Below are 14,240 nucleotides of genomic sequence, written 5' to 3'. Positions count from 1 at the left end.
AGGGGGAGGCAGAGGATGAGACAGATAGCATCGCCAACTCAATGGACGTGAATTTGAGCAAACTCAGGGAGACAGTGAAGGACAGGGAAGTGCTGCAGTCCATGGGGTCACAGAGAGTCAGACGCGGCTTAGGGGCTGAACAACAATAACGAAGCGCAGCACATGGTACAGGGAGGCACACAGTGTTTTTTCTTTTCCATCATCTTCCTGGGTTTAGACAAGACAGAGTAAACCATGATATATAAAGACTCAAACCAAGAACTCTCACAGAGGGCCTCCCTGGCAGCCCTTCCACTGGGGCTGGGATCAATTCCTGGCGGAACTAAGATCCTACACGGCCAGAAAAAATAAAAAAGAATTCTCCCGAGAGTCTTCAAGTAACATGAAAAATTCATATTTTATTTAGTAGTCACAGAAACAGATCATGTCTTAGGACTATCCATACTTGAAACTCACCAGAAGAGGGTCGGAGTCAGAGGTGGGCAAACCAAACAAAAACTGCTGTCTAAAAGTACTCTTCTCTGTAAACTACACTTAGGTTCATTTCAGTTCTCCCGGTTAAATCAGTGTTAAAATTCCCTAAGAGTAAGTGACTTCAAGAGATAAAGTCCATCTCATGCTCTCAAGTAGATCTGTATGTAATTCATTCCTTATTACCAGAATCTACTCTATTAAAACAAAACAAAGCATTTCAGGAAAGGATATTCTGCAATATTGCTTAGGAACCTCACATGACATTGGATAACATTATCTCTAATAAATTTGCCCACATATGTGACCTCTGTCCCTCACATTGTAATAGGAATTCATTCTTTTTTGTTTGAAGAGGTGGAGATGAACTAATGCTGGGTTCAGTTCAGTTCAGTCACTCAGTCGTGTCCGACTCTTTGCGACCCCATGAATTGCAGCACGCCAGGCCTCCCTGTCCATCACCAACTCCCGGAGTCCACCCAAACCCATGTCCATCGAGTCAGTGATGCCATCCAACCATCTCATCCTCTGTCGTCCCCTTCTCCTCTTGCCCCCAATCCTTCCCACCATCAGGGTCTTTTCCAATGAGTCAACCCTTCGCATGAGGTGGCCAAAGTATTGGAGTTTCAGCTTCAAAATCAGACCTTCCAACGAACACTTTAAAGGCTTTAATTTTAATTGAGAATGCCCAGAGCCAAAAGAGACACCCCAGATCAGTGAGAACACATTAAGGAGAATTTCAAAGTAGTATTACATTCAGTTCAACTACCTTCTGATACAGATATGTTATTCTAGCTGCTTCTTTTGCTATAAACCAGGAATAAATTTGCGAGAGGGCAAAAAAATGTTTTGCCTTAAAAAATAAAATTATAACTATTTTAAACTAAAACAGAAACTAGAAGATTCAAGGTACAAATATCTAAAAAGGGATTCTTTTATTACAGAGGCATTGAAACAAACAAACAAAAAACCATTTCCTACTGGATGCCATAAAACAGGAAAATAGGGGTGGAGGTAGGGGCAAGTCCTTTAAAGTCTTGGACTTCAGAACAAAGGAACCAACTGAAAACATTTCAACTTGGAGTTGGTGAGGAGAGAAAGCCCCACGGAAACCCCGTTCACGTTGGTGGCAGCAGCTGTCAATGAGTTGGAAAAGGGCAATGAGCAGGAATGAGAACCCCTGTGCGACTGATTCGTTTATTTCAGAAGCGTTTGTCTATCTTGTTCTACCAACATAACTAGCTAAAGAAACAAGCCTAGATTTGGGAAAAGGCTAATTTTTTTCATTGGCGGGTGACCAAAGAAAACACATTCTTCAACAAGCAGTATAATAAAGCAATAAAAACAAGCTGGTACTTAGCAAACGTTTTTATCCGAAGTGCTTAAAACATATGTCCATGTTATACCCAGTTTTCACTTCCCCTTCACCATCTTCCTAACAGTTGTGGGAGGAAAAGCAAACTTTCTGTGGGAAGGATGTCTCCTCTGCAAATTGATGTAAGTCTGAAGATAACTTTAGGAAAAGGACCTCCCAAAGAGGCTGTTGGTGGGAACTTGTACGATTCCTCAGGGTGCGAGATCCTCCAAGCTCTGTGTAAAGGCTTGGCTCTGCCATTTCAAAGGCAGGGGGGAACAAGTCCTTCTTGGTAGCCATAGATGCTGCCAAGAAGAACAATTTGTCATTTGGTCCAGGTACCAAGAGGGAGAATACAGAAGGAAAAGTAATATGGCATTTTCCCATCCAGATATAAGTAAGGAAACAAACCCACGGACTCACTAATCTCTTTTTCTAAGAGGTGGTATTATTAACCTGGTTTTATGCTCAGTGAAGTTGTGTGGAAAGTTAAATGTTCAAGAAATAACTTGCTCAAGTTACAAAGTAGGTCTGTAACAAAGAGCATTGTAGAACCCAAGGGTCAACTTCAAAAAGTGAACAGATGGAGGTCATCGGAAAGGCCCTTACAAGTTTGTGAATTAGAAGTTGGGATACTTTTCTTTTTTAATGATGAACAGGAATGTGTAGGAAGACATTAGACCAATGACTTGTCATGATACAGTGGTCTAACCCCATGGGAACAGAGGTTAAAAGCAATTTTATAATGCAAGGTTTAAGTACTTAACAGGTAGTTCCATAGTTTTGCACAAAACATATTAAGTGAAAGTATTAGTTGCTCAGTCGTGTCTGACTCTTTGCAACCCCATGGACTGTAACCCACCAGGCTCCTCTGTCCATGGGATTCTCCAGACAAGAATACTGGAGTAGGTTGCCATTCCCTTCTCCAGGGGATCTTCCTGACCCAGGAATCAAACCCTGGTTTCCTGCATTGTAGGCAGATTCTTTTTATTTTAGGATTAGTCTCTTGGCATATTTTATTTATTTATTTTTAAAAATTAATTAATTTATTTTAATTGGAGGATAATTACTTGACAATATTGTGATGGCTTTTGCCATACATGAATCAGCCATGGGGACACATCTGTCCCCCTATCCTGAACCCCCCTCCCACCTCCCTCCCCAGCTCATCCCTCTGGATTGTCCCAGAGCACTGGCTCCGAGTGCCCTTCTTCGTTGTAGGCGGATTCTTTACCATCTGAGCCACCAGGGAAGCACATAATTAGGTTACTAGGGATCAGATTTTTACAGTCAGACAGTGAAGGTGGTGAGTATGTCACAGATAGTCTTAAAAGCTTGAGGAATTGGGGCTTCCCTGGTGGTCCAGTGGGAAAGAACCCATCTGCCAATGCAGGAGACATGGGTTTGGTCTCTGACCTGGGAAGACCCCACTCGCCAAGGAGACACTAGGCCCACGGGCCACAACTATTGAGCTTGTGTTCTAGAGCTGGGGAGCCACAACTGCTGAGCTCACGAGCCACCACGACTGAAGCTCGTGTGCCCAAGAGCACGTGCTCCACAACAAGAGAAGCCGCGGCAACGAGAACCTGGAGCGCTGCAACTAGAGAGGAGCCTGCACAGCAATGAGGACCGAGCACAGCCAATATATATATATTTTTAAAAAGCTTGAAGAATATGGTTCAAATAAACATTTCAAGTAGTGGCTATTTCCTGGGCCTCTTTCCTGGGCACGGATGTCCTACTCTGGACAAGATGAGAGATTTTTTTCCCCAGAGTAATATGCTGAGCATGTAAGATGTTCTTTGCTTCTCTGGGACATCTGGAAGAAGTCAGTAGGGTTGCACTCAAGAGCTAAGTCTTGTGGACAGGATGACTTGAAATTTCCAATTTGTGATGGTTTGAAGTAAGTGCTGTTTATAAAAAGAGCCTAAAAAGTCCTAATTCTTCTGTTTTTGAACTTTGGAAACATTTTAATAGTAATAGTCTCCTTAATTTTTTTTCTGCTGGGCCTTGATATGACAGAAAAATCTTAGAACGATGTAACTGAAAGATGCTTGTTAATTTTTATGAGAAAAATCAGATAAAGGGCCACTAACTAATCAGTAGCCATCTCGAATGAATAGACTTTATAATGAACACATAGGTCATGATAAAAATGATTACGATAAAAGGAATCTACATGATTTCATGAAACCAAAGTTCATGAATATAATTTTCTGTTGCTTGAGATAAATCCAATAAATCTGAATATGACCATGGCTTGGCAGATCGAGGGACCTACAGTGTTTGATTCCCTCACCCAGACTCATGCCTCCAGGCAAGAAAGCAATTAAACTTCGGATAGAAATCAATTATCTGCCCACTTGCATGAGGTCCTAGAAGAGGCAACGTCATAGAAAAAGACAGGAGACTAGCGGACACTCGGGGCTGGGCTGGGGGGGACAAGCGGGCCGCTCTCCTTTAACGGGTAGAGTTGCGGTGTGGGACAGTGAGAACGCGCCGGAAACAGACAGTGGAGCTGGTGGCACAGCACTGGGAACGCACTTGGATGTACTTAATGGCACAGAATTGTACGCTTATCCATGGTTAAAATGGTGAATTTATTATGCGTATTTTGCTACAATAAAAAATGATCTGTCTTGTTTTCAAAAATATCCAGATAAAATGTTCTTCAATCATTCTTTTATAATAATGTGGCTCAGGCAGTTCCCCAAATTTGTCTGTTCATCAGAATCATCTGAAGTGCTTGTTTAAAGTCACAGATTCTCTGGCCATGTGGGAACTCCTGGGCCCTAAGATAGGATCACCAAGAGATAGCTGGATGCTGTCTGTACTGGGGCACCATGGTGCCAACTCAAGAGGCTTATTCACCCACAGACCTCTTCCTCTGTCCTGTTTTTTGCTTTTTTTTTTTAATTTTTTTATTGTGGTAAAATACACGTAACAAAAAATTTATCATCTTAGCCATTTTTAAGTGGACAGTTCAGTGGTATTAAGTTCATTCACATTGTTATGCAACCGTCACCATCTATCCCCAGTGCTTGCTGTATCTCGTAAAACTGAAACTCTATACCCATTAAACAATACTCTCTCATTCCTGCAGCCCCTAGCAACCACTGGTCTCCTTTCTGTCTTTGCGATTTTGACTAAGTATCTCATATACTTAGCAATCAATGCAAGGCAATAGAATGGGAAAGACTGGAGATCGTTTCAAGCAAATTAGAGACACCAAGGGAACATTTTATGCAAAGATGGGCTCAATAAAGGACAGAAATGGTATGAACCTAAAAGAAGCAGAAGATATTAAGTAGAGATGGCAGGAATACACAGAACTGTACAAAAAAGATCTTCACAACCCAGATAATCATGATGGTGTGATCACTCACCTAGAGCCAGACATCCTGGAATGTGAAGTCAAGTGGGCCTTAGAAAGCATCACTACGAACAAAGCTAGTGGAGGTGATGGAATTCCAGTTGAGCTATTTCAAATCCTGAAAGATGACTCTGTGAAAGTGCTGCACTCGATATGCCAGCAAATCTGGAAAACTCAGCAGTGGCCACAGGAGTGGAAAAGGTCAGTTTTCATTTCAATCCCAAAGAAAGGCAATGCCAAAGAATGCTCAAACTACTGCACAATTGCACTCATCTCACACGCTAGTAAACTAATGCTCAAGATTCTCCAAGCCAGGCTTCAGCAATACATGAGCCGTGAACTTGCAGATGTTCAAGCTGGTTTTAGAAAAGGAAGAGGAACCAGAGATCAAATTGCCAGCATCCGATGGATCATCGAAAAATCAAGAGAGTTCCAGAAAAACATCTATTTCTGCTTTATTGACCATGCCAAAGCCTTTGACTGTGTGGATCACAATAAACTGTGGAAAATTCTGAAAGAGATGGGAATACCAGACCACCTGACCTGCCTCCTGAGAAACCTGTATGCAGGTCAGGAAGCAACAGTTAGAACTGGACATGGAACAACAGACTGGTTCCAAATAGGAAAAGGAGTATGTCAAGGCTGTACATTGTCACCCTGCTTATTTAACTTATATGCAGAGTACATCATGAGAAACGCTGGGCTGGAGGAAGCACAAGCTGGAATCAAGATGGCCGGGAGAAATATCAATAACCTCAGATATGCAGATGACACCACCCTTATGGCAGAAAGTGAAGAACTAAAGAGCCTCTTGATGAAAGTGAAAGTGGAGAGTGAAAAAGTCGGCTTAAAGCTCAACATTCAGAAAACTAAGATCATGGCATCTGGTCCCGTCACTTCATGGCAGATAGATGGGGAAATAGTGGAAACAGTGGCTGACTTTTTCTGGGCTCCAAAATCACTGCAGGTGGTGACTGCAGCCATGAAATTAAAAGACGCTTACTCCTTGGAAGGAAAGTTATGACCAACCTAGATAGCATATTAAAAACCAGAGACATTACTTTGCCAACAAATGTCCGTCTAGTCAAGGCTATGGTTTTTCCAGTGGTCATGTATGGATGTGAGAGTTGGACTATAAAGAAAGGTGAGTGCTGAAGAATTGATGCTTTTGAACTGTGGTGTTGGAGAAGACTCTTGAGAGTCCCTTGGACTGCAAGGAGATCCAACCAGTCCATCCTAAAGGAGATCAGTCCTGGGTGTTCATTGGAAGGACTGATGTTGAAGCTGAAACTCCAATACTTTGGCCACCTGATGCAAAGAGCTGACTCATTGGAAAAGACCCTGATGCTGGGAAAGATTGAGGGCAGGAGGAGAAGGGGACGACAGAGGATGAGATGGCTGGATGGCATCACCAACTCGATGGACATGGGTTTGGGTGAACTCCAGGAGTTGGTGATGGACAGGGAGGCCTGGCATGCTGCAGTCTATGGGGTTGCAAAGAGTTGGACACGACTGAGTGACTGAACCGAACTGAACCTCATATAAGTGGTATTTGTGCTTTTGTGGCTTGTTTATTTCATTTAGCATGGCGTCCTCAAGGTTCATCTATGCTGTAGCATATGTCAGAATTTCCTTCCTTTTAAGGCAAGTAATGCTTCATTATATGTATGTACCTCTGTTGGCTTACCCACTGATAGACACTTTGGTTACTTCCATGTTTTGGCTGCTAAGGACATGGGAGTACAAGTATCTCTCTGAGACTCTGCTTTCATTCTTTTGGACATGTGCCCAGAGGTGGTAGGTCTGTTTTTAATTTTCTGAGGGGCCACTACACTGTTGCATACAGCAGCTGCTCCATTGTACATTCCCCCCAACAGTGTACAAGGGTTCACTGCCAGTTTCTCCACATCCTTGCCAACACATGTTCTCTTCTTTTGTAATAGTAGCCCTCTTAATGGATATTTTTGGTTTTCATTTCCCTAATGATTAGTGATGTTGAACGTCTTTTCATTTCACTCATGGCTTATTGGTCATTTGCATATCTTCTTTCATCTTCTTCTTTGGAAAAATATCTGTTGACTCCTCTGCCAATTTTAAAATCAGGTGGCTTTTTTTTAATGGTTGATGTTCTTGTGTTTTAATAGTTGTCAGGCTTATTTTACATGGAGAAGGGTATGATTCGAGCCTCCAATACAGAAGTCATTTTTGAGAGATAGTATGCTGTTGTTTTGGGCTTCCCAGGTGGCGCTAGTGATAAAGAACTTGCCGGCCAATGCAAGAGACATGAGACGGGGGTTTGATCCCTGGGTCGGGAAGATCCCCTGAAGAAGGAAATGGCAATCTACTCTGGTATCCTTGCCTGGGAAATCCCATGGACAGAGGAGCCTGGTGTGTCCCAGTCCCTGAGGTCACAAAGAGTTGGACACACCTGAAGTGACTGAGCACCCACCCATGCTGTTGTTTAACTAAGGTTAAACAGTTATTAAGAGCCCTCTCTGTGCCAGGGAAGGCCCTAGCATCACAGAATTCAGTACGCTATGATCTCTGTGCCCAAAGAACTTAAAGTCTAATGGACAAGACAAATGACTGATTTTGAAACATGTTGGTGATGCAATTGACAGGGAGGACAGGGTTTAGCCTCCTTGGTGGGTTGTGCCAGAGGACTGCTGAGGGAAGGATTCGAGAGGCGGTGCTACCGGACATGAGTACCAGAGTGGGGGTTTATCTGGGAGAAAAGATGAGGTGGCACGGCTACAGGCAGTGCCCCAGTTAAGGCATCCTGATGGGAGACCACACGTGAGATGAGGGGGGCCTATCAGTACTCGCGTTCAGTATAATCGGTGAGCAGGTTTTCAGGTAAGGAGTTGCTAGAAACGAGGCTAAAGAGGGAGGCACAGATCAGGTCACAGAAAGTCTTGTGGGCTTCATTCATGGTTTGCTGTTCAGTTGCTAAGTTGTGACCGACTTTTTGAGACCCCACGGACTGCAGCACACCAGGCTTCTCTGTCCTTCACCATCTCCCAGGGTTTGCTCAAACCCATGTCCATTGAGTCAGTGGTGCCATCCAACCATCTCATCCTCTGTCGCCCCCTTCTCCTCTTGCCCTCAATCTTTCCCAGCATCAGGGTCTTTTCCAGTGAATGGGCTCTTAGACGGTGGGGGCATCTTTAAATGGTTTCAAGGAAAAGAGAAAGAAGAGCAGTGCAGTCAGATTTGCTTTGTATACAGATCACTCAGCTGTAAAGGGAGCAAAATTTCAAAGGTTCAAGCAAGAACTGCAGCACTGATCGCCGGAATCAAGGAGACAGGTCAGGAACTTAAGAACTATTTTGAAGGGGAGAACAGTGGGACTCTAGCTGACTGCATGTGAGCGGCGAGGGGGGAAAGAGGAATCTAGAATGATAAGAGTGTAACTTTGGGGAGCCCCAGAGAGGCAGAGTCAAGGGTGAGGGTGAGGAGTTCTGTTTCTGACGTGTAGAAACCCGTATGACTGTCAGACATACATGTCAGTAGTGATGCCTGAGGCTGGTAGCACACTGCATGTGTGGGTCTGATGCTCAGGGGGAGTTCAGGGCTAGACAGATTTAGAAGTCATTTGCCCAAGATAGCAGGGGAAGTCAGAGGAGACAAGAGGTCTCAGTAACCATGCGCAGTGAGAAAAGTAATGAGTCAAGAATGGGATTCTGGGACACACCAACATTTAAGACAGAGGAGAGGGACTTTCTAAAGATACTGAGGAGGGCTGGTCAGAGGAGCAGGAAGAATGAGTTAGTGGAAAGGGCATAACTCTGAAGCCACAGAGACTGTTTGGAATCTCTTCTCCACATCCTATTATATGGCCTTGAACAAATTAGTAGTGAGCTTTAGTTTTCTTGTCTGTAATATAGAGACAACACCTTGTAGACTGCGATGAGGATTAAATGTGATACTGTAGAAATTTTAACTTTAAGAAGTGCCTGTCACAACGCCTACCTCGCTGCAGGCGCTCAGCAAATGTCATTTCCTTTATTTTGTTAGTCTGGCCCTTTCATGTTTCTCTCTCTGTGAGTAACGGGAAGTAGGGTATCCTTAGTTTTTATACAGTTTTTAGTGTAACCAAGGGTCACATTGGCGACAGCTTGGCCTCTGCCCATCTACATTTATTCTAAACCGAAGTCACAAAGATGCAAGAAGCTCAGGCTTGCAGTGGTATCCTCAGTGTCCACACAACTGCCGCTCTTCTGCTGCGCTATTTCGGTTTTTCTAAGACACAAGTCCTTGGGAGTTGCTCTGCAACAGCTAAAATGGGTAAATAATAACATATCTGAAAAGGACTAGGAATATACAGTTGTTAGAGGTGACACCAAGTTCATTTTTGGCTCAAGGAAGATACAGGAGTTTTGTGTATGGCAGGTAGTGAAAAGGTGCTGGAGTATTCCAAACATTAAAATCAGAAAAGAAAAAATTCTCCATGACTCAAAGATTAGTTTTATAGAGATTCTTTTTTTCCGTTGGAAGCTAAAACGTATATTACATCAATCTGGCAGATCTGCTTTTAATGATTTGTAAGCTTCAATGAAGCAAGCATCATTTAAGGCTTTGAAGGGAGAGAAAAAAGGGTTTTTCAAGTCCCTCAAACAATTTCCTGCTCCAGTATTCCTAAGAACCATGTGAGTCTTTTTCCTTTTGACTGGAGAGCAAAGGAAAACGGAAACCTGTGCAAACTGGAGTTGGACAAGAAACAAAGTTTGTGGATGACATCCTGTCTAATACTGACAACTGAAACTAGACTCGCAGCGCGTGTCCTGTACGAAACCAACCCAGGTCAGGCTCCTTTCTTCCCCTCAGTGATTTTAAGTGTCACAAAAGGCTTTTCAGACTGAACTAAACAATCATGGGAAAGTTCTTTCAGGAAAAAGATACAATGACTATTGTCTTGATTATGCTCTGGGTAGGCCAGTTCCCTCTCAGAAATTTATTTCTTTAATTGGAGTGATGAGCTCAAAAGAAGCAATTTGAAGTCAATCAATAAAAATATCTCCAAATAACACAATAGTTTTGTATCTGTGATAATTACTTTCCTTTATTCCAAAATGAAACTGTGCCTATTTCTCTATTACTACTGCATGGTTAAAAAAGATGACCTTTAAGAATCTATAAATTCTAGTGCCTGCTACAGAAAAAGGCCCTCAAAAAATACTAGTTGAATGAAAGAATGAATAAACAGAGCAAAACAACCATCTTCTCCTTAAGGCCTCTGTTATTTTTGTATTACTCTAAGGTGATGGAATTCCAGTTGAGCTATTTCAAATCCTAAAAGATGATGCTGTGAAAGTGCTGCACTCGATATGCCAGCAAATTTGGAAAACTCAGCAGTGGCCACAGGACTGGAAAAGGTCAGTTTTCATTCCAATCCCAAAGAAAGGCAATGCCAAAGAATGCTCAAACTACCGCACAGTTGCACTCATCTCACACGCTAGTAAAGTGATGCTCAAAATTCTCCAAGTCAGGTTTCAGCAATGAACTTCCAGATGTGCAAGCTGGTTTTAGAAAAGGAAGAGGAACCAGAGATCAAATTGCCAGCATCCGATGGATCATCGAAAAAGCAAGAGAGTTCCAGAAAAACATCTATTTCTGCTTTATTGACCATGCCAAAGCCTTTGACTGTGTGGATCACAATAAACTGTGGAAAATTCTGAAAGAGATGAGAATACCAGACCACCTGACCTGCCTCCTGAGAAACCTGTATGCGGTCAGGAAGCAACAGTTAGAACTGGACATGGAACAACAGACTGGTTCCAAATAGGAAAATGAGTACGTCAAGGCTGTATATTGTCACCCTGCTTGTTTAACTTCTATGCAGAGTACATCATGAGAAACGCTGGGCTGGAGGAAGCACAAGCTGGAATCAAGATGGCCGGGAGAAATATCAATAACCTCAGATATGCAGATGACACCACCCTTATGGCAGAAAGTGAAGAACTAAAGAGCCTCTTGATGAAAGTGAAAGTGGTGAGTGAAAAAGTTGGCTTAAAGCTCAACATTCAGAAAACTAAGACCATGGCATCTGGTCCCATCACTTCATGGCAGATAGATGGGGAAATAGTGGAAACGGTGGCTGACTTTTTCTGGGCTCGAAAATCACTGCAGATGATGACTGCAGCCATGAAATTAAAAGACGCTTACTCCTTGGAAGGAAGGTTATGACCAACCTAGATAGCATATTAAAAAGCAGAGACGTTACTTTGCCAACAAAGGTCCGTCTAATCAAGGCTATGGTTTTTCCAGTGGTCCTGTATGGATGTGAGAATTGGACTATAAAGAAAGCTGAGTGCCGAAGAATTGATGCTTTTGAACTGTGGTGTTGGAGAAGTCTCTTGAGAGTCCCTTGGACTACAAGGAGATCCAACCAGTCCATCCTAAAGGAAATCAGTCCTGAGTGTTCACTGGAAGCACTGATGTTGAAGCTGAAACTCCAATACTTTGGCCACCTGATGCAAAGAGCTGATTCATTTGAAAACAGCCTGATGCTGGGAAAAATTGAGGGCAGGAGGAGAAGGGGATGAGAGAGGATGAGATGGTTGCATGGCATCACTAACTCAATGGAGATGAGTTTGAGTAGACTCTGGGAGTTGGTGATGGACAGGGAGGCCTGGCGTGCTGTGGTCCATGGGGTTGTGAAGAGTCGGACACGACTGAGCAACTTGTCTGAACTGAAGTGAACTTAGGTTTGTGGTATAGTCACATCATTCTGTTACCCAATACTCAATTTAAGTGTCTTTGTAGTCTTACTGTTAAATTACATGTCATCATGCATCATGGCCATGCTGTATGGCTTGCAGGATCTTAGTTCCCTGACTAGGGATCAAACCTGTGACCCCTGCAGAACCCTAACCACTGGACTGCCAGGGAATTCCCATATCTCTTTTTCTTGACCAACTTTTCCAGTTGGTTATTTTTTTAAACAATTTTTATTTATATTTTCCTCTTTGGTTTGTAAAATGAGCCTGTTGTTGGAACATGAATCCCTGGAACACAGAGGTAACAGTTAATAGACAAACAACAACAGATTGGCCTCTTTGGCATCCTCTAAATCACCTTTCATGACACTCATTATACTTGTATTACTTATTCATTCGATCATCTATTTATTTAACAAATATTTACTAAGTCTTAATCAGTGCCAGGCCCTATTCTCAGTGCTGAGGACATAGCTCAAACAAAAGGGGCCCAAATCCCTGCCCTGTGGAGTTTAGGTGAGAGCGCAGGGAGGGTCAGGCCAAACACAAAAAAACACATCACGAGACAAAATAGCACAGTGTTTGTTTCAGATTAAAAGCAACTAGAGAGACATTACCAAGTACAACTGGAAACCTTGATGTGACCCTGGGTCAGAAAACAAACAGCTTTTAATATATCTGAGAACAACTGGGGAATTATTGCTCATTTTCTTAAATAATGAAACTGGGGTTACGCAGACAAGGAGAATGCTTCCTTTTAGGGGATTAAGTATATAGGGGTTAAGTGTCATGATTCTTATAACTTGGTTTTGAATTATCTATCTATCTACTATCTACCTGCCCTCCTACCTACCTATTGTGCACAAATGTAATAATTGGTAGCATTTGGTGAATCCAAGTTACTTCCATAGCTTTCCTGAAGGTTGGAAAAAGTTGTTTAATGAAGAGTAGAGGGTGTAGTCAATCCTAAAGGAGATCAGTTCAGTTCAGTTGCTACCCCATGAACTGCAGCACCCCAGGCCTCCCTGTCCATCACCAACTCCCAGAGTCTACCCAAACCCATGTCCATGGAGTCAGTGATGCCATCCAGCCATCTCATCCTCTGTCGTCCCCTTCTCCTCCTGCCCTCAATCTTTCCCAGCATCAGAGTCTTTTCCAATGAGTCAGCTCTTCGCATCAGGTGGCCAAAGTACTGGAGTTTCAGCTTCAACATCAGTCCTTCCAATGAACACCCAGGACTGATCTCCTTTAGGAGGGACTGGTTGGATCTCCTTGCAGTCCAAGGGACTCTCAAGAGACTTCTCCAACACCACAGTTCAAAAGCATCAATTCTTCAGCACTCACCTTTCTTTATAGTCCAATTCTCACATCCATACAGGACCACTGGAAAAACCATAGCCTTGACAAGACGGACCTTTGTTGGCAAAGTAATGTCTCTGCTTTTTAATATGCTGTCTAGGTTGGTCATAACTTTCCTTCCAAGGAGTAAGCGTCTTTTAATTTCATGGCTGCAATCATCATCTGCAGTGATTTTGGAGCCCAGAAAAATAAAGTCTGCCACTGTTTCCACTGTTTCCCCATCTATTGACATGAAGTGATGCAACCGGATGCCATGATCTTAGTTTTCTGAATGTTGAGCTTTAAGCCAACTTTTTCACTCTCCACTTTCACTTTCATCAAGAGGCTCTTTAGTTCTTCTTCACTTTCTGCCATAAGTGTGGTGTCATCTGCATATCTGGTCTGGCTTCCCTGGTGGCTCAGAGGTTAAAGCATCTGCCTCCAATGCGGGAGACCCGGGTTCAATCCCTGGGTCGGGAAGATCCCCTGGAGAAGGAAATGTCAACCCACTCCAGTATTCTTGTCTGGAGAATCCCATGGATGGAGGAGCCTGGTGGGCTACAGTCCATGGGGTCGCAAAGAGTAGGACGCGACTGAGAGACTTCACTTCATCTGCATATCTGAAGTTATTGATATTTCTCCCGGCATGTAAAGATTTAACACAGTTCCTGACACATGGTGAGTGTTCATTGTGGTGGTTCAGTCACCAAGTCATGTCTGACTCTTTGTGACCCCATGGACTACAGCATGCCAGGCTTCCCTGTCCCTTACCATCTCCCGGGGTTTGCCCAAGTTCATGTTCGTTGACTTGGTGAAGCCATCCAGCCATCTCATTCTCTGTGTTCTTTAAATGATGACTATTATTATAATTATTTTATTGTTCACAGAGCAGGCTGTGCAGCCCTCACGATGCTGAATCAGTACCGTTTTCCCAGAGGCCTCCAGGGACCCCTTCCTCTATGTGCATTCTGTAAGTCAATAAGTA

The 14,240-nt window shown here is 43.1% G+C and overlaps 1 protein-coding gene across 6 annotated transcripts in view; it reads right to left on the bottom strand.

Moving 5' to 3' along the window:
* The window catches only part of CSTPP1 (centriolar satellite-associated tubulin polyglutamylase complex regulator 1), a 199,755-nt gene that overhangs the window by 58,134 nt on the left and 127,381 nt on the right, over positions 1-14,240 (bottom strand). The window lies entirely within an intron of this gene.

This window comes from Giraffa tippelskirchi, chromosome 11, assembly GCF_054371585.1.
Source record: "Giraffa tippelskirchi isolate mGirTip1 chromosome 11, T2T-mGirTip1v1.2.pri, whole genome shotgun sequence".
Classification (NCBI taxonomy): Eukaryota; Metazoa; Chordata; class Mammalia; order Artiodactyla; family Giraffidae; genus Giraffa; species Giraffa tippelskirchi.
The sequence above is the reverse complement of the archived record's forward strand: the minus strand, read 5'-3'. Positions and strand labels throughout refer to the sequence as shown.